Genomic DNA, 21,324 nt, shown 5'->3' on the forward strand with positions numbered 1-21,324 from the left:
GTACCCATCTGCTTCTTCACCCCTCCCCCTCTCCTTCCTCTCTGTCTCTCTCTTCCCCTCCCGCAGCCAAGGCTCCATTGGAGCAAAGATGGCCCCGGCACTGGGGATGGCTCTATGGCCTCTGCCTCAGGCGCTGGAATGGGTCTGGTCGCAATGGAGCGACGCCCTGGATGAGCAGAGCATAACTCACTGGTGGGTGTGCCAGGTGGATCCCGGTCGGGCGCATGCGGGAGTCTGTCTGCCACCCCGTTTCCATCTTCAGAAAATTAAAAAAAAAAGAAAAAATGAAAACAATGAGCAATGCTGAGAGATAACAAGCAGTGTTGAATTTTGTGAGAAAAATAGAAAAAGACTGAAAACTAAGTGAAAGTAAAATACCATGCCTGACCTGTGGTGGTGCAGTGGATAAAGCGTCGACCTGGAATGCTGAGGTTGCTGGTTTGAAACCCTGGGCTTGCCAGGTCAAGGCACATGTGGAAGTTGATGCTTCCTGCTCCCCCCCTTCTTTCTCTCACTTTCTCTCTCTCTCTTTTCTCTAAAATGAATAAATAAAATAAAATCTTTAAAAATATTTTGAAAAAACAACAACAGAGAAATTGTCAGAATTCTAAAGCTAGCTTATACTTTGACTAGCTTACACATTGGCTGGGTCACTGAACTTAAATTCTGATTTTCACAGTTTTGTTGGGTGAAGGAAACGGCCCAATCAAGGTGAGGAGTCTAATAGAAGAGGCCCCTGCATAAAGTTAGAACCTCAGTAGGTTATATCTTCCCTATAAGAGTGAACTGAGAAATAGGCCTGCCTATTCCTGACTCTAAGAGGGTGCAAGGAATTCGCTTTCTTGAACTTTGAACTGAAGAGAAGGAAAAACTTCAAGTTGACTATTTAGTTTCAAGATGTCTGTGACGGGCAGTGTCCCCAGATATCTGAAAAAGGCAAATACAAATCCTCCCAAGAAAAACTCATCAACCAAACCTCAAATATTCCCACAGATAGGAGCTAGCTCACAGTCAAGAACCACAAAATACACAAGGATACAAAGCACAAGTGAGTACAAGAAGGAAAACGACCCCAGAGAATCAACCCATGGAATTATCAGATATAGAATATGAAATAAATGTTTAATATGTGTTAAACATATTATGAGGAATATGTTTAAAAGATAAAATGAGGAATTTAAAATAAGTAAAGAGCAAGAGACTATATACGGCCCTATTTGCAAAAGAACCAAACAAAACTTCAAGAAATATAAAGGATAATTAAAATGTGAAACTCAGTAGTCAAGTTTAACAGCAGGTTGGATACAAGTGAAGTGAGAATTAGTGAACCAGAACACAAAACATCAGTAGCATATAATTTCACATTCGAGGCAGGCTTCTGATGATAGGAGTTAAAGTGTGTCAGAGGTTATATATTGCTTAGATAGGGAAAAATACTAATTAACTTCAGATTTTGATAAGTTAGAATTTCTAGGATAATAAAAATAAAGTGTGTTGCCTGACCTGTGGTGGCGCAGTGGATAAAATGTCGACCTGGAAATGTTGAGGTCACCAGTTTGAAACCCTGAGCTTGCCTGGTCAATGCACATATGAGAGTTGATGCTTCCAGCTCCTGCCCCCTTCTCTCTCTCCTTTCTCTCTCTCTCTCTTGTCTCTCTCTCTCCTCTCTAAAAATGAATAAAAAAAAATCTTTAAAAAAAATTAAAAAAAAAATAAAGTGTGTAATTTCTAAGCTAGTAAGAACAAAATGAGTTAAGAAAAATAATGCCTATTCTAAAAGATGAAATGGGCAGATTGTATTAAGTCCAATTCAAAGAAACAAAAAATAAGAAAGAAATGTGTATGTGAGACAACTAAGATAATTCAAATAATCACTGGATACTTATTGATATTAAATTATTATTTTAAAATGTAATAATGGTGATATCATTTTGTTTCATAAAAGACCCCTTAAATATTATATATACACACTGAAGGATTTATGAATAAAATTATATGATGACTTGGTTTTGTTTAAAAACAACCCAGTATTGGGTTGTGAGGAAGATCCAAAGAATGTATAAAACTTGTTGACCTTTGGTGAAGCTCAGAGATGATTTCTCCACTTTAGTATGTGTTTAAAATTTTCTATAATGAAAAGTTAAAATAAGAAAACAAATATTTAAAGAATAAAAGAAAGCAAGCAAGAAGAGAAAAACAAATAGCTTTTAAGTAAAATGGCAAATATCCTTAATAACAATCTGTATGAACTGACAGTTTCAGTTTTTAAAAAATGTGCTGATATGCTACTTAGAGATAACACTTAAAATGTAGGAACATAAGAAGTTGAAAGTGAAAAGGACTGAAAAATGATATTCTAGGCAAATGCTAATCAAAAAGCTGGTGGACCTAAATTAACAGCAGACAGAATAGACTCTAAAGCAAGAAGCACTACTGGGAACTAAACAGAATCTCTACGCAGTGACTGAAGTTTTTAGTTCCCTGGGGAGATACAGCAACTTTAAACACGTGTAACACTTTAAAAATTTATTCATTTTTTTAGAGAGAAGAGGGAGAGACAGAGAGAGAGAGAGAGGAGAGACAGAGAGAGAGAAGGGGGGAGGAGCTGGAAGCATCAACTCCCATATGTGCCTTGACCAGGCAAGCCCAGGGTTTTGAACCGGCGACCTCAGCATTTCCAGGTCAACACTTTATCCACTGCGCCACCACAGGTCAGGCCACGTGTAACACTTTAAAACACAGCTTATAACTCTTTGAAACTAAAATATACACAATTACAAGATGAAATAAGTAAATCCACTCTTATGGTAGGAGAATTTATTATACCTGTCCCAGTAATTGATATATCAAGAAACTATCAACATAGATTTGAAGCACCATCAGATTGATCTAATATACTTTATAGAAAACTATACCCAACAAGTGTAGAATATGAATTATTTTTGGTGGCAACACATGAGCTAAAAGAAATCTCAGCAGATTTTTAAGCATTGGTATCATACAGAGCACATGCTATTAATGCAGTGCCATTAAATGAGAAATCAATAACAAAAATAATTTTTTAATGGTTGGAAATTTTAAAATATGCTTATAACTAATGGCTCAAAGAAGCTAAAAAACACAACGTAGAATTAATGAGCTAAGCATACAATTTAAGAAGAAAGAAAAAGACTAGTAGTATAAAGCCCCCAAAAATATGAAGGGAAGAATTGAAGATAAGAAAAAAAAAAATTAATGAAGTAGAGGACAAGAATGTAATGGAATCAACAGCACCAAAAGTGTTTTTGACAAAATTGATAAGATTGATAGATTTCTAGCAAGATCAATCAAGAAAATGAGCAGACACAGATAACAATATCAGAAATGAAAAATGAGACATAATTATAGATGCCACAGACATTACAAAGATTTAAGAGGTTATTATAAGCAACTTTATGCCAATAAATTTTTACAAATGTAGATGAAATGGACAAACACTAGATAAATGTAACTAACTTTACACACCTGACTCAAACAAATGGAAAAGTCAAATAGTTCTATAACCATTAGCTACATTGAAATAATAGTTTCAAATCGTTCCACAAAGGGAACACCAGGCTCAGATGATTTAACCAGCAATTTCTACCAACACTGGAGAAAGCAAACTAATTTTAAATTATTTTAAAGTCAAAAAAAGTAGGTAAGATTCACCATCCCATTTTTTTTTTTTTTAATGGAGAGAGGGATAGATAGGGACAGACAGACGGGAATGGAGAGAGATGAGAAGCATCAATCATCAGTTTTTCGTTGTGACACCTTAGCTGTTCATTGATTGCTTTCTCATATGTGGCTTGACCATGGGCCTTTAGCAGACTGAGCAACCCCTTGCTTGAGCCAACGACTTTGGATCCAAGCTGGTTGCTCAAACCAGATGAACCTGCGTTCAAGCTGGCGACCTTGGGGTCTTGAACCTGGGTCTTTCTGCATTCCAGTCCGATGCTCTATCCACTGCACCACCGCCTAGTCAGGCTCACCATCCCATTTTAATGAGACTAGAACAAGTTTGGTATCCAAAGCAGATAAAGACAGTTAACAGAAAGAAAGTTGCACTCTCACTCATTAAGTACAGATGGCAGATTAAAGCTGCCTGCACATTGTTTGCTACTTCTCACTGAGAGGTAGAGTCTAATTCCTTTCCCTCTGAATGTAGGTTGCAGTAGAAGTGCCACTGCATGACTTCCTAGGCTAGTGGGAAGAAGCTTATGTTCCACTTTAATCTCTTAGAAACTTTCTCTATCTTGACCAGGCGGTGGCGCAGTGGATAGAGCATCGAGCTGGGACACGGAGGACCCAGGTTCAAAACCCCAAGGTCACCAGCTTGAGTGCTGGCTTGAGCAAGGGGTCACTCGCTCTGCTGCCCCACCCCCAGTCAAGGCACATATGAGAAAGCAATCACTGAACAACTAAAGCTGCAACAAAGAATTGATGCTTCTCAAAGGAACCCTCATACACTGTTGGTGGGAATGTAAAGTAGTACAACCATTATGGAAGAAAGTATGGTGGTTCCTCAAAAAACTGAAAATAGAACTACCTTATGACCCAGCAATCCCTCTACTGGGTATATAACCCCAAAACTCAGAAACATTGATACGCAAAGACACATGCAGCCCCATGTTCATTGCAGCATTGTTCACAGTGGTCAGGACATGGAAACAACCAAAAAGCCCGTCAATAGATGACTGGATAAAGAAGATGTGGCACATATACACTATGGAATACTACTCAGCCATAAGAAATGATGACATCGGATCATTTACAACAAAATGGTGGGATCTTGATAACATTATACGAAGTGAAATAAGTAAATCAGAAAAAAACAGGAACTGCATTATTCCATACGTAGGTGGGACACAAAAGTGAGACTAAGAGACATTGATAAGAGTGTGGTGATTACGGGGGGAGGGGGGAGAGGGAAAGGGAAAGGGGGAGGGGGAGGGGCACAAAGAAAACTAGATAGAAGGTGACAGAGGACAATCTGACTTTGGGTGATGGGTATGCAACATAATTGAACGACAAGATAACCTGGACATATTATCTTTGAATATATGTATCCTGATTTATTGATGTCACCCCATTAAAAAAAATAAAATTATAAAATGACTAAAAAAAAAAAAAAAAGAATTGATGCTTCTCATCTCTCTCCCTTCCTGTCTGTCCCTATCTGTCCCTCTTTCTGACTCTCTGACTCTGTCTCTGTCAGAAAAAGAAAAAGAAAAAAGAAACTTTCTCTAGGAGCCCTTAGCTGCTGTGTTGGAAGTAAGACTGCCTGAGAATGCCAGCTGAGCGGCAGCATGAAGGCACTGCAATTGACGATCCTGGACAGTTCCAGTCTTCCAGCCGTCTCTGCCAAGGGCCCGGACGTATGAACGAGGCTGTCTTGGGCCTGCCATACCAGCCCATCTGCCAGCTTAACTCCGCTGAGTGACCTTAGGAGTCCTTATGGAGCAGGGAAATCTCTGAGCTGAGTCTTGCCCAAATTCCTGATCTGCAAAATTAGAGATAATTAAAAGAGATTATTTTAATCAACTAAGTTTTGATAGTAGCTTGTTGTGCAGCAAGAGATAACCAGAACACTAACATTAAACCCTAGTACTGTATAAAATCATTGTGACCTAGTTGGTCAAAAACATTAGAAAATCAATTACTATAACTTGCTCCATTAACAGGTTAAACGAGAAGTTTCTGTCCATTAAAGCAGAAAAAAGGTGTTAAAATATTACATCCGTTCATGATTTTTTTTTTAAAAGACCTCTAACAATCTAAGGATATAAAGGAACTTCTTTAGCCTTGATGTCGTTTACAGACATCATCATTAGAGTGAAATATCATATGTATTTCCTCTAATATCAGGTGCAAACAATGTGTTTGTTCACTCTCACCACTTCTAATCTATTTTTTACTGGATATTGAAGTCAATAGAGGAGGGCAAGAAAAATAAGAAGTGTAAGGATTGAAAATAAAGAAAAACAAAACTTATCTGCAGGTGATACAGGTGTCTTCAAAAAATAACTCTAAAAAATATACAGAAAGATTATTAATATTGATGGAATTTTAGTGAGGTGCTGAATGGATATAAAATCAATATATAAAACCAATTTTGTTGCCCTGGCCGGTTGGCTCAGTGGTAGAGCGTCGGCCTGGCGTGCAGAAGTCCTGGGTTCGATTCCTGGCCAGGGCACACAGGAGAAGCGCCCATCTGCTTCTCCACCCCACCCCCTCCTTCCTCTCTGTGTCTCTCTTCCCCTCCCGCAGCCGAGGCTCCATTGGAGCAAAGATGGCCCGGGCGCTGGGGATGGCTCCTTGGCCTCTGCCCCAGGCGCTAGAGTGGCTCTGGTGGCGGCAGAGCGACACCCCGGAGGGGCAGAGCATCGCCCCCTGGTGGGCAGAGCGTCGCCCCTGGTGGGCGTGCTGGGTGGATCCCGGTCGGGCGCATGCGGGAGTCTGTCTGACTGTCTCTCCCGTTTCCAGCTTCAGAAAAATACAAAAAAAAAAAAAAAAGTTTTGTTTTATGAATATAACTTAGAGTAGTAGCAAAATTTCTTTTTCACTGAATTGTATTGGGGTGACATTGAGTACCAACACATTTTAATCAATAAAGATCATAAATTTATCTACAGATTTAGTTCAGTTCCAGTCAAAATGTCAATAGAGTTTTTGTGGAACTTGAAAAGCTAATTCTAAAGTTTATACAGAAGTACAAAGGGACAAGTAGTAGCTAAAATACTCTTGAAGAAGAATGGGGGAGGAGGTATGTGAAATCTGCCTCATAAGGTATCAATATTCACTTAATACATAAAACAGTGCAATGTGGGGATAGACAAATTGTAAACAGAATTGAGGGCCTCAAAGAGAGCAATATACACATGAAATCGGCAGCATTACAGATCAATGGAAAGGAGGTACTATTCAATAAATTGGTGGAATAATGACTTATCCATATGGGGGAAAATTTTATATTGGACCCTGAACTCACACCATAAAAAAATCAATTTTAGGTGGGCTAAAGAGCTGAATGTAAAAAGTAAAACTATAAAACTTTTAAAAGACAACATAGGAGACTATCTTTATGAATTTGTATGCAGTAGGGGAGGATTCTTGAAACCAGACCAGTTATATAAATTCTAAAGGGAAAGATTAAAGAATTTATGTTAAAATCAATAACTTCTGCTCATTAAAAGGCACTACAAAGAAAGTGAAATATAAGCCAAAATTGGGAGTATATATTTGCAACATGAATAACTGATTGAGAATTGGTATCCAAAATATATATTAAGACACCTATAAATCCTCTAAGAAAAAGAGGCAAAAAAGATTTGCATAGGTGCTTTACAATAGCTAACTTGCATATTAAAAGACACTTATCCTCATTAACCAACAGGGAAAGTCAATTGAAACCACCCTGAGCTATCACGCTCTGCCAGCCAGATTGGCAAACATTACAAACAACATCGAGTGTTGATAAGGAAACAATAGTACACCTGGTACGCTGCATGGCAGAATGGAAGTTGACTCAGCCACTCCTAGAACATATTCAATAATTGAGTAATTTCACTTCTAGAGAAAGTCTTGAGTAAGGAGACATACCTAGAATATACATAGCACAACAGGGAAGTCAGTAATAGTAAAACCCTGCAAACAACCTAAGTGTCTATCAGAATCAATATCTCCGTCATATAATGGGGGTCAGTGCAACAGGGAAATCAAACAGAGATTCACAGCTGTGGCCAAAATGCTGTTTCTTAGGTACCTGATGCTGGCGGAAAGGAGCAAGTTGCAGAACGATGCTCATTCATCATGAAAAGTCCAGAAACGTAGCAACCGAATCTCCTAGTTAGAGACACCAACATACAGGGTGGGACAAAAGTAGATTTACAGTTGTTCACATGGAAAGTAATACAATAATTAATAAATAATAAGTATAACAATAAACTATGTTTTGCATATTCACAATTGTAAACCTACTTTTGACCCTCCCTGCATGTGAAAATATAAAGAAAAAAAAAGGGAATGGTGAATTCAGGATGATGAGTCACTTTCAAGGGGAGAAAGGGGGAGAGACCAAGGAGGGCCCGGAGACACCAGAGGTAGGAGAGGTGGCCTTTTATTTCAAATGAGTGTTGAGCACATCAGCATTCCCTGAAACATTAGTCCTTTTCTTGTATTTGCCCTGGCCTGATGGCTCAGTTGCTTAGAGCATCGTGCGTAAGTGCAGAGGTTGCTGGTCCCTGGTCAGGGCACATACAGGAACAGATAGATGTTTCTCTCACCCCGCCCCCTTCCTTTCTCTCTAAAATCAATTAAGAAAAAAATAAGAGCAACCAGTGAAGGGCACCCAGGACTGGTGATCGGCATGGCCAGAGATGTCTTTACAGGACAATAATTCCTCTTCATCCAGAGCTCCCACCCAGATGGGCCTTGGGAGGAATGTGTGGTAACAGTCTTCGCTCAGGAATAGGAAAATGTTTTTAGATTCAGGGAGACCTCTGACTCTGACGATTAGGGATTATGTATGTGTGAACGTGTGTGTGACCATGGGTGGGGTTGCGTAAAGATGAGGGGAAGTGAGAAAAGAGCAGAGGGCGGTGTGTGCTGGTTAGGGACGGGAAGAAGGGCACCAGATGGGAGGGGTGACGGGAAGGCTACTCACAGCACCCAAAGAAACCGAAGATTAAGGCTGAACACACCAATTAACGCACTTCGCGTCTACACTCAGGGCCTGATGAAACCAGTTTGCTTCTGGCCAACAGCCAAGGGGAAAAAAACCCCACTGGGCCCGATTTCATAGTGCCCTTGAGCAGGTGCCTGGGAAAAGCACACCTTGGAAGGGGGACTAAAGGGTTACATCAGTTCCTGCCAATTTCTTATCCTTGCAAGCTTCTAGCATCAATTAAAACTGCCTCCATCCTGTTGGGCCTGTCTGCCCAGGGACAGGGCAGACTACTCGGCCTCACCTAATACCAGGGATTGCTCTGCGTACCTTTTCCTGAAGCAAAACTTGGCACTGGCCTACAGTGTGGCAGGGAGACAAGCCAGTCCCTCCCAGGCCATTCACTCTCCGCCTCAGCTTGGGCGGGAAGGTAGCTGATGCATGAAGCGCTTCTGGGCAGGGGCCTCGGAGCCGGCAGGCTTGTCCAGGTTCAGGGTTGAAATCAGAGGTCGGAGGGGGAGCCAGCCGCCAAGGCTCCAGTTCGGCCAAAATCAGAGCTCCAGCTGTTGGGGTTTTTTTTTTTATTATTATTACATTAGTCCTAAAGTTTTTAATCAGCAAGAATCAGTGAAGCAGGCTTTATGGTGCAATAATTCTGCATGTTTTCTTATAAATATCCCCAGGCAAAGTGAAGGTTATTTCATAGGACTATCAAAGTAACACGCCCGCTTCAGTTGCAACAAGGAATCTGTGAGGACTAGCAAGCAGGAAGCATACCGTCTGCATTTTAAGAGGCTTTTGTTTTAATAAAATGGGAGCATGTTTTTCTATAAAAGAGCTTGACCAGCTTGGCAAAACTCAGAGCCTGTGAGAAGTAACGATGAGGACTGAAGCCACGTTATTTGCTGAATTAAAAAAAAAAAAAAAGTTACCCATCCACTCACTTCCCAGTAACAGCACTCGGTTGTGGGTTTTGGCAATACTGATGTTTACAATAAACTCAGAGCTCAAAGGCTCCAGGTCCAGTACTAGAGGCCTCAACTCTACACAGGACACTGACATCTGTGTTTTTATTAAGAGTTAAGACCCTCCTATTCCCTGCCTTGAAAAAACAACAGATGAAAGTCTGAAACTGTTAAATCCAGGATGAAAAGACACTCCGTGGTTCTGTTTCCTATATTGCAATCAATCCTGTTGATTTAGACCCCGAAGAGGCTTGGCGTGGACACCAGTGAGCTCCCAGAGGTCTGTGCAGAGGCAGCGAACCTCCGCGGTCGCTTCTTTCCTGCTCATGCTTACGGATCGGCCTGACACTCCCAAACTCCATGATTCCTGCCAGGGAAGATTTCATGATTCTTTTCCATCAAACTTCTCCACAGTTGAAATTCCAAAGGTTGCGCTGGGTTAGAAGGAGAGGACTACCGAGTGTCAGATCTGGTGGGAGGTTTGCTCGCTTACCTGCTAGTTCACCAGCTTGGGCCCTGGGCATTTGCATATTGAATCACCCAAAGACCCCACAGAGCAGGCATCTCGGCCCTTGCACGCTGACCCGCAGAGGCGGGAGAGGAGAGGTCGGTGTCCAGGAGCTCGGCTGCTCAGGTGCTGAGGGCTTGGGAGGCAGAGCTGCTGCTGTCCCGTCCGCACTCCTTCCCACCATCGCCCTCCTCCTTCGGGCCTCTCTGCCATCCAGGGAGGCAGGTGGCGAGACCCACCGGCACCTGTGACAGCCAGCGTGAGCCTGACCTGGTTTCTCGGGATCCTGCCTTAGGGAGGCAGCAGCTTCAGCGCTTTGATGTGAAGCCACTGATCCAGGTTTTGAGTAGGAAGCTGCGGCGCTGACCGCAGGGCCCTAGTGGCCCTCTCTGCCCTTTGACGGTGCACTCTCCTTGGAGAGCTCCCTAGGAGTGCACCCCGTGGATGCCGCTGGCCTGGCCCACGCTCAAGTGCAAAACAAATGTCGTTATTGTCCTGAACTCCAGTCTCACGTTTCTGAGCAGTGTGAAGCTGGGCCTCTGACACGGGGTCTGCGAGTCAGGAGAGGCCTCCGCCCAGCATCTGTCGCTCAGGTCACCTGACCGGGACTTGCTGTAGGTCAGGGCTTCCCTGCCGGCCTGGGCGCTGACAGCACTGTGTGGGTCTCAGGAGAGATATGTCTCTCCCTGGCACCCATGTACGTCTGCCTGGACCCTTACAACTCTGGGCACAACCAGGAGCCAATGGTGGTATTTGGAAGAAATTTCTTCCCTGAAACCCCTTTCTACAATAAATCATCTAGGAAGCGATAAACTAATTCCCCCAGTGAAACAACTAGGGAGCCTGTTGCCGGTTAACAGGCCTCTAGATGGTGCCGGAGTGGAAGACGTAGGGCTCTGGTTAGAGAAGCGGGTCTGGGAGTAAAACAGGTCTATCCACCTTGGGGTGGAGCTGGAGGCTTTGTGCCCAGAACGGGATGATGAGAGGGGAACGCACCAACCTTTTCTCCTCGGTTTTCCAGGTTGAGGGACAGCATCCCACCCTGTGGGGGAGAAATGGCAGGGCCGCCTCATGACGACCAGCCGGCGGGAGAAGGGGCCGCAGCAGGCGAGGGGCCGGCCAGCTCCCCAGGTCACAACTGCATGTGGGGAAGGGTCCCGTGACCAGCCCGGGGACCCATGGAGGGATGCCTGGAAAGCTGGGGGAGTCTTTTTGTTACAGAACACACGTGAAAATGCTTATCCACGGATCACGCCTTAAATGGCACAAGGCAGTCTGCTGGCTGTGGCTCCTAGGAGGTGACTTGAAAGGGTTCTGCCCTCGGAGGACCCACCTAAGCCCTCTGGGAAGAGCCCGGAGGGCCATGCCTGTGACTCAAAGGCGGCCGGTGCTGCCATCAACAGTCAGAAGAACTGCCGGGCCTTGCCCAGCAGGTTTGGCTCCTGCTGCCTTCCAGCAGGGGAACTATAAAAAGATGATAAACCCCCTAATTATGGCTTCAGTAGGCACTTCTCCCAGGCTCAAGCTACCTGGCAGGCAGCTGAGAACCTGCAGGGGTGCTTCCTTTGCTTGTCATACCCCACGTCCAGTAGGGCCTCGGGGGGGGGGGGGGGGGGCGCCCCACCTGTGAGGCCCTCGGCAGTCAGCCTGGAGTCCCCACCCTTACCAATCCCAAGAAGAGGAGGAGAAGGTGGGGTGGGGCAGAAGAGCCTAGAAAGAGGCCCAGGGTGACACAAGGCAGGGGCTCAGTGGGGCCCCCTGCAAAGGCTGGCTCAGGCCGCGGGGCAGTGACCCAGCCACTGGCTGTCTCGTAGGTGTGCCGTAGATGGAAGACCCAGGCCAGCGGACGAAGGTTTGCTCGGTGTGAGTCCACAGCGGGTGAAAGTGGAGACTATGGAGACGCTGAGGCTCTCTCGTAACTAAATTCAAGTGGGCGTTCTCTCTCATGAGTAGGCCTGTGGACCATCAACACGGTGTAATTTAAAGGGCTCCAGAGCCAAGGGAGTTTGGATACAGGCGCTGTGTGACCACCAATGGGGGCTGACAGGCAGCCTCGGCATCCTGTACTCCTTAGCTCGGATTACAAAAGCTATCACTCTGCACCTTGCATCTGACATGCTCCAGCATTCAACAGGAAAGTAACAACTCCCCAAATAAGACATGTCACGGCAACTTTGCCTTCTGCCTGGACAACATCTTCCTCAGCCGAGGGAGCTCCTATTAATTCTCCAAGTGTTCATGTAAAAGCTCCCAAGTCCCCATCTCTTCCAGAGCAGGCCCTTGTCCCATGCACCCCACGAGGCCCTGCCCACCCTGCCACAGACAGCACTTGGCACACCCGACGCAGTAATCTGGCGACAGGTGTGTCTCCCCTTCATGGTTCATCTCTGTGTACTCATCACCGGGCCTGGGTACAACGGACACGTGATAAAGTAAAATGAGGTATTAACTATCCTTAAGCTAGTTGATATTTGTTCTTTTTTCAAGAAGAAAAAGAAACTGACAAAGTAAAACAAACAGAGGTTGATGCAAACAACAAAACCCATCCCCCGCGCTTGGTCCTTCCTTGCCCCTCCCCACATCCTTGCCCCTTCCCACCTTGCGTTCCAGTCACCCGCTTCCCGCAGTCTCCCTGAGCATACAGGAAGCTCCTCGAGGCAGGGAGCGTGGTTTCTGCACCCTGAATCCCACCGTATGAGATGCAGTTCCTGGTACTCGGCAGGCACCAAACACGCGTGTGCTGGATGCACGACAAAGCCAATGAACAGCCCTGGCCGGTTGGCTCAGCGGTAGAGCATCAGCCTGGCGTGCGGGGGACCTGGGTTCGATTCCCGGCCAGGGCACATAGGAGAAGCGCCCATTTGCTTCTCCACCCCCACCCTCCTTCTTCTCTGTCTCTCTCTTCCCCTCCCGCAGCCGAGGCTCCATTGGAGCAAAGATGGCCCGGGCGCTGGGGATGGCTCCTTGGCCTCTGCCCCAGGCGCTAGAGTGGTTCTGGTCGCGGCAGAGCGATGCCCCGGAGGGGCAGAGCATCGCCCCCTGGTGGGCAGAGCATCGCCCCCTGGTGGGCGTGCCGGGTGGATCCCGGTCGGGCGCATGCGGGAGTCTGTCTGACTGTCTCTCCCCGTTTCCAGCTTCAGAAAAATACAAAAACAAAAAAAAAGCCAGTGAACACAAGAGCTCCACAGACAAGAGCAGCAGCAAGCAAACTGAGGAAAAATGGGAAAGTGAATTGGATTGTCTACGTGACAAACAAGGAATCTGTAGAGCTGAAAGGAAGAGTCAAAGCTAAGACCTGTCATTGGCACGGGATACGTATTTTATGAGGTGGCCCAAATGCCTGGATGCCGGGCTCTCCGGCTCCCATGCCCAGGCTCGGCACCACAGGGAACGCCTGATTGGCCTGTTGGCTGATTCAAACCTCTGTCCCCTGGGCTCCAGTTTCTGTTTTGCCGTCAATCAATTATGGACATTATTTACCTCCCTGTAAAATGAGGTACCTATTTCAGGCTCTCTAAAATTCCTTTGAGTAATTTGTGTGTATAATCCCACCAGCTCAAATGCTTAGTAAATTGGCTATACTATAGCTAAATATTGACTGAACAATAACCATCACAAAACTTAAGAAAAATATTTTTAAATATACACAATTTATGGGCCCTGGCCAGTTGGCTTGGCAGTAGAGCGTCGGCCTGGTGTGCGGGGGATCCGGGTTCGATTCCCGGCCAGGGCACATAGGAGAAGCGCCCATTTGTTTCTCCACCCCCCCCTCCTTCCTCTCTGTCTCTCTCTTCCCCTCCCGCAGCCAAGGCTCCATTGGAGCAAAGATGGCCCGGGCGCTGGGGATGGCTCCTTGGCCTCTGCCCCAGGCACTAGAGTGGCTCTGGTCGCGGCAGAGTGACGCCCCGGAGGAGCAGAGCATCGCCCCCTGGTGGGCAGAGCGTCGCCCCTGGTGGGCATGCCGGGTGGATCCCGGTCGGGCGCATGTGGGAGTCTGTCTGACTGTCTCTCCCTGTTTCCAGCTTCAGAAAAATACAAAAAGAAATATATATATATATATATATACACACACACAATTTATGAATCAAATGGAAAACTCATCAAGGAAAACGCTTAAGATAGTATTGACAAATTTTTCAGAATCATATCCTTGTGACGTACATAACTCATTCACAAAGAACAACTAAATGTTTAGTTACTATTATTGCTACCAGTGCTATTACAAGTACTTTTTTATCATGGTGTCTGTTTAGGTTAAAAAATTGTGTGGGCCAAAGTATTCTGATGTGAATCCAACTGGAAATTTAAAATATAAAAGATGTGGGAAGCCTGACCAGGTGGTGGTGCAGTGGATAGAGATCAGACTGGGATGCAGAGGACACAGGTTTGAAACCCTGAGGTCGCCAGCTTGGGCATGGACTCATCCAGCTTGAGTGAGGGGATCATGGACATGACCCCATGGTCACCAGCTTGAGCAAGGGGATCATGGACATGACCCCATGGTCACTAGCTTGAGCCCAAAGGTCTCTGGCTTGAGTCAAGGTCGCTGGCTTGAGCAAAGGGTCACGCGCTCTGCTGTAGCCCTTGCTTGGTCAAGGCACATATGAGAAAGCAATCAATGAACAACTAAGGAGCTGCAATAAAGAATTGATACTTCTCATCTCCCTTCCTGTTTGTTTGTCCGTCTCTGTCAAAAAAAAAAAAAGAAAAAAAAGATGTGGAAGAATTCACTTACAAATGAGAGACTTTAGTAATGTCTCTTAAGAGAGTATGACCAGCTAAGGTGACTCCCAAGAGTTGGCCCCTCCAACTGGAAGAATGGTGCTGTTTCTCTTTGGCAATCCTTCTAACTTCTTTCCAACCTTTAACTGCCCTAACCCCTTTGAATGCATTTAATGCATGTGGCCAGCTCATTTGTCCACTGCTTTAAAAAGTCTAGGCCTAGTTCTTAAATTTATCTGGCTCAAAAACCGCCTCAGCATGGCCAGGTTGCATAAGGAAACATATTTTTGTATTACCAGTGTTCCTAGAAAATTGTGCATAATTAAATGCATTCTAGTGTTGTGCCTTCAGGTAGACAACCTAATCTCTCCGGGCTTTAACTTCTGCAATCTGATCATATGGTAAGATTCAGTACAACTTTGTAATTCCTAAACCTGGATCTGATCTGGCCAACAGAGGTATGCAGTTTTAAGCAAACACAAAAAAAGTTCAGATTTACTAAAAACCAATGCAAGTGTTGGGTAGAATAGTGTTTTTCAAATTTATGACACACATACCAATTCCATGGGCACTTTGTTAAAATGCAGATTCTAACTGAGCAGCTCTGGGGTGAGGCTGAGACTCTGCATCTAACAAGCTCCTGGTGGTGCCCATGCTGCTGGCCCATGGACCACACTTTGACTGCTAAGGGTTAGCACGCCTGCCACGGTAACTCCTCCCTCCAACACTGCCAAGGGGGCTTCCTTGCACATGATCTATTTTGCTTTATACCTGTGACATGGCTGTGCTGGTCCCTGCTGTCAGCACCAGGAGCCAGCTCCTAACTCCAGAGTAGCTATCTCTGGCTGGCTGTGAGAGTCAAAAGGAAGAGCACTGAATACAGCCAACCACTTCCTGTTCTCCTAGGAGGGCTGAATGGGACACACAGACAATTGTGCCCAGATGCAGAAACGTGGGAGGAGGCACTAGCCAGCGAACAAAAGCCTCAGCGGAAGAGTTAGTAGGACAAGCACAGAGCAGGCAGCACTGTCACATCAGAAGTTGAGAGAAAGTGATCCTGACACTGAGGGGACAAGATGACAGGGCTGCTAGACTGTGCGCTGCGTGGTGAATGACTTCTGTTCTCCCAGAAGCCTGGCTCCGAGGTGTTGTATTCTGACTTTCCTTGTAAGCTCTGATTAAACCTTCGGAATGCAGGCACTGATGCATGCAGACACCTCCACCATTTCTCTGCACCTTGTAACCCTAGAGGCGATGCTGCCCTTTGAGGCAATCCTTTACCTCCCCCAGGATTTTACTGTAGCAAACACCGGAGAGACATTTTAAACGTAACATAGTTTATGCCCAAGTTTCTCACACAGACAGTAAGGTACCAACTCATATCATCTTGCCAGAGTAAGGTGACCAGTTCCCCAGTGAGCAATAGCAAAAGAGGGGCGTGGTGGTGTAGTAACTTCCGGGGCTGCCACAACACAGTGCCACAAATTGGGGCAGGAGAGGGCGTGTGTTAAACAACAGACATTAGTTTCTCATAATTCTGGAGCTCGGAAGTTTGAGATCCAGGGGTCAGCAGAGTTGGGTTTCTGAGCCCTCCCTCCTTGGCTTGTCAATGGCTACCTTCTTTGCTATGTCCTCACATAATCTTTCCTCTGTGTGTCCTAATTTCTTCTTGTAAGGACACTAGTCATATTGGTTTACGGCCTGCCCTAATGGCTTCACTTTAATTTACCGATTTTATTTTATTTTTTTGAAAGGCAGGGAGAGAGACAGGAACATCGAGCTGCTCCTGTATGAGTAGCTATCTCTGGCTGGCTGTGAGAGTCAAAAGGAAGAGCACTGAATACAGCCAACCACTTCCTCTCTCCTAGGAGGGCTGAATGGGACACACAGACAATTGTGCCCAGATGCAGAAACGTGGGAGGAGGCACTAGCCAGCAAACAAAAGCTGCAGCGGAAGAGTTAGTAGGACAAGCACAGAGCAGGCAGCACTGTCACATCAGAAGTTGAGAGAAAGTGATCCTGACAGGGGAATCGAACCCGCAGCCTTCGTGCTCTAGAACTCCAGCCGAGCTATCCGGCCAGGGCACTTTCTTACATTTTTAAAGACTCAATCTCTAAATACAGTCACATTCTTACATATGGGGCGGCGGGGTGGGGGGTAGGAATCAGGACATCAGTACATGAATCTGGGGGGTGTGGGGATGAAACACACAATTTAGCTCCGAACAGATGGGGATCTTCCAAACCACTGTCATGCTCTTCTTTGGAATGCCCGCCAGGCTGGTTAAGCATGTGCTAGGTGGTGCATATAACTGAGCAGGTTCTCCAGAACTGCTCATGGAAGCTTCATGAACTCTGCAATAGTACCCTCAGCTGGATATAGTCACACTTGGCCACAGAGTGCTTATCTGCTAATTAATAGATTGATGTTGGAGGCTAGCAACACGCTTCATGGTTTTCTAGCTGGTTCTGTCTTGAACACATTACGGACAAGCTGACTGAACACAGAAGGCATGCTTATGACATGTGTGGGCAACACGAGGCTGAGAGGGACAATGAATTAATGGCTGATTTAGTCACTTGAACTCAAATGTCCTCAATAGGTGAGAGACTCAAAATTTAGTGATCATGACTGACTAGAATAATAGAAAAACAACAACAAATTGAAGTGTAGCAGAACAGAGTGGTGTTTCCCCTTCTGGTTGATCTAATCACCCAGAGAAGTGCTTCTCAAACTTCAGTGAGCACAGGAAACAGCTGGCGATCTCGCTAAGCACAGGTTGTCGGTCTGGAATGGGACTTGAGGTCCTGCATTTGCAACAAGTTCCCAGGTGAAGATGTGGCTGCTGGTCCACTGACTACTCTGAATGGTGACAGTGCAAAAGGCTTGGGGTGATTAGATAACCAGGAATTCAAACCACCACAGTCTGACTGCTCACAGACAAACAGCCATTCTGACCTGAGACATAAATGGGCCCACTATCCTCCCTCTCTCTAGCCCCATCTGCTGGGTTGCATTTAGCATAGGGAACTTTTTAAAAAGAAATATTTAATTTATTGGGTGACATTAGTTTATAAAATTATATAGGTTATGATTTCATAATACATTATTAGTATATTGTATTGTGTGTTCACCACCCAAAGGGGAAGCATGTTTTATTTCTCCAGTCATTGGACAGGTTTATTGAAGTTGAGCAGTGTCCCCACAATCCAAACGGTTTCTGGTACAGGCTGTGTGACAGCTCTCTGACCACAGGCTCCGTGACTAAGTCAGGACGGATGAACACCTGTTCACTCTGGAATATAATTTGGTGTTAAGCTGCACTCCCATGCGGCCCTGCTGTTGGGTCCAGATCAGGCTGTCTGGAATGTCTGCTTGCACCCTGTCTTCATGAAACATCCCCATGTAGAGCTCATCCCTTCCATCCAGTGCGTCCAGCCTCTGTTCTTCTCTTCCTTTGGACACAGCTGAGTCTGTCATTATCCCAGTGACCAAGCTCTTGCATTTTCTGTTATCCAGGTCTTTGCTATCTTTTCAAATTCTTCTCCAAATTTAAATTGAACCGCGTAGTTTCTTAGGCTGCTGCGTCTGTGGATGGTGAAAGAATCCCATTGTGCTCAATCACGTTCTCTGGCTTCAGCAACTTGGCTACCTTATGAGTAACAAAGTCAATACCTAGAGCCAGCACATACCCTCGAAGCTGCTGCTGAGGTTGGCAGGCATGGCAGGGCTGGGGACAACACATGTGAGCCAAAGGGAAGCATGTTTTAATATGGCCTTTAGCATAGACTATGACCAAGAGAACAATTAATACTGAGAACTAGAATCTACCTCGTGGATTCCAGTTTGGCCTACAAAGGGCAATACCAAGGGTAGGGGAAAACATGGACAACTATCCTTAGATATTTATTTACTTATGTACTTTTTATTTATTTTAGAAGGCGGGGGAAGAGATGAGACACATCAACTCATAGTTGTGGCTCCTTAGTTTTCATTGATTGTTTCTTAAGCTGAGCCAGTGACTCCTTGCTCAAGTCAGCAACCTTGGGCTCAAGCCAGTGACCTTAAAATCATGCTGATGACCCTGCACTCAAGCCAATGAGCCCATGGCTTAAGCTGGCGACTTGGGAGTTTCAAACCAGGGACTTCAGCATTCTAGGTCAACACTCTATCCATTGTGCCATCACCAGTCAAGCTATCCTTAGATATTTAAAGTGCTATCACATGGGACAGAAATTAACTCTGAAGTATTAGAAAACAAAACAGAAAATAACACAATACAACAAACCCCCAGCTTAGTGTAGAAATCTAGAATGCAGACTCTGGGGTTGTACAGACCTCGGTTCTGTAATTCCAACTGCCCTATTTTCTCAGTGACTCCCACTAAATTAGCAAATTTCTTGCCTGACCAGGTGGTGGCGCAGTGGATAGAGTGTCAGCCTGGAACGCTGAGGACCCAGGTTCAAAACCCCGAGGTCACTGGCTTGAGCACGTGATCACCAGCTTGAGCGTGGGATCATAGACATGACCCGGTCACTGGCTCGAAGCCCAAGGTTGATGGCTTCAGCAGGGGGTCACTGAGTTGGCTGGAGCCTCTTCCCTCACCCCCAGTCAAGGCACTCATAAGAAAGCAATCAATGAACAACTAAGGTACCACAACTATGAGCTGATGCTTTTTATGTCTGTCCCTTTCTCCCTCGCTAAAAAAAAAAGGTAAATTGGCAAATCTCTTAACACACCAGTATCCTTATCAGTAAAATAGAAATAATAGCAGTAGCTATCTATATTAGTTAATTTAGCTGCTAGTTATATTATACATTTTAAAATATATATAGTTATCTATATTAGTTAATTGTTATATATTGTTAGTGCCTGACCAAGCAGTGGTGCAGTGGATAGAGCGTCGGACTGGGATGTGGCGGACCCAGGTTCGAGACCCCGAGTTCGCCAGCTTGAGTGCGGGCTCATCCAGTCTGAGCAAAAAAAAAAAAAAAAGCTCACCAGCTTGGACCCAAGGTCACTGGCTTGAGTAAGGGGTCACTCGGTCTGCTGGAGACCACCGGTCAAGGCACATATGAGAAAGCAATCAATGAACAACTAATGTGCTGCAATGAAGAACTGATGCTTCTCATCTCTCTCCCTTCCTGTCTGTCCCTACCTGTCCCTCTCTCTGTCTCGCTCCGTCTCTGTCACACACAAAAAAAAATTACCCAAATGCAGGTTTCAAGAAATACAGGCTTTAAAGGAATATTAAACTTGGCTTCTTTTACTGAGAAGGGTCTTACAGATGTTCAGGAGACTACTGAAAAGGTCAGTCATATTAAAAGTAAAATGAATGAAATGGGTGAATTTTATACATAAAATATGCCTCAGTGAGGTTGCTAAAAAAAGTAAATAGATAAAGAATTTTTGGTATTTCCCCCTTTTACGGTTCATTACCTAAGAGATATATTGAAGGCAGGGGGTCACAAACTCCACTGCTTCAAGGGATGTGACAAAGGAAGGTATTCATGTGCCCCGGTGGGGGGATTCAGCTGGTTCGCACCAGTTCCGCAGAATTGATACCTAATTTTTTGTTGAGTTTGGGCGAACCAGTTGTTAAAATGGCACTTGTAATCAGGGTTCTCTCTAAGGTGGGCACCTGGGCAGCCGCCCAATGTGGAAATCAAAAATTTACATTCCTTACTCCTTTTCAACGTTCATCTGCGCAACAGCGTATTCTAAGCACCCATAGTGATGTCCCTTCCATACATAGATGAAAAAAATTGCAGTGAGGACACCAATCAAGAAGCAATTCAGAAGTATTTTAAATGACAGTTTTATTGGTTTTTTGTCAGGTATTATTTAATATTCTTTCTATAACATAACAATCTAGTTTTGTGTAACCCTTTTATTGTTCTTAAGTATTAAATGCATGAAATAATAAACTACCTTTCAGTATATTGGTTTTTTTATACTTAAAATGGTCATTAGGGCAGAGAACCAGTTGTTAAATTATTTGAATCCCACCACTGATGTGCTCCCATACCTAAACAGGACAGCCACTGGTTGGCTCCAATGCATTACCATACAGAAGGCTATACTTAGTGATTCTAGATCTTCTAATTTTTCAGAAGTAGAAGTACAGATTTTTGTGAATTAAAACATTATCAACACTGAGTCATGGAGAAGTCATTTATATATCAAATCCACCCCAAGACCACCATTTTGCAAACTGAGCAGAAGAATGACTTGGATACACTGTATTCGTTATTTTGTGTATAAGACATACTTCAAGACAATGTGTTAAGATGTATGTGAAAAATAAACTTTGACCCTGACCAGTGGTGGAGCACTGGACAGAGCATTGACCTAGGATGCTGAGGACCCAGGTTTGAAACCCCGACATCGCCGGCCTGAGTGTGGGCTCATCAGCTTGAGCATGGGATCACAGACAAAACCC

This window comes from Saccopteryx bilineata, chromosome 11 (genome assembly GCF_036850765.1).
Source record: "Saccopteryx bilineata isolate mSacBil1 chromosome 11, mSacBil1_pri_phased_curated, whole genome shotgun sequence".
Lineage (NCBI taxonomy): Eukaryota > Metazoa > Chordata > Mammalia > Chiroptera > Emballonuridae > Saccopteryx > Saccopteryx bilineata.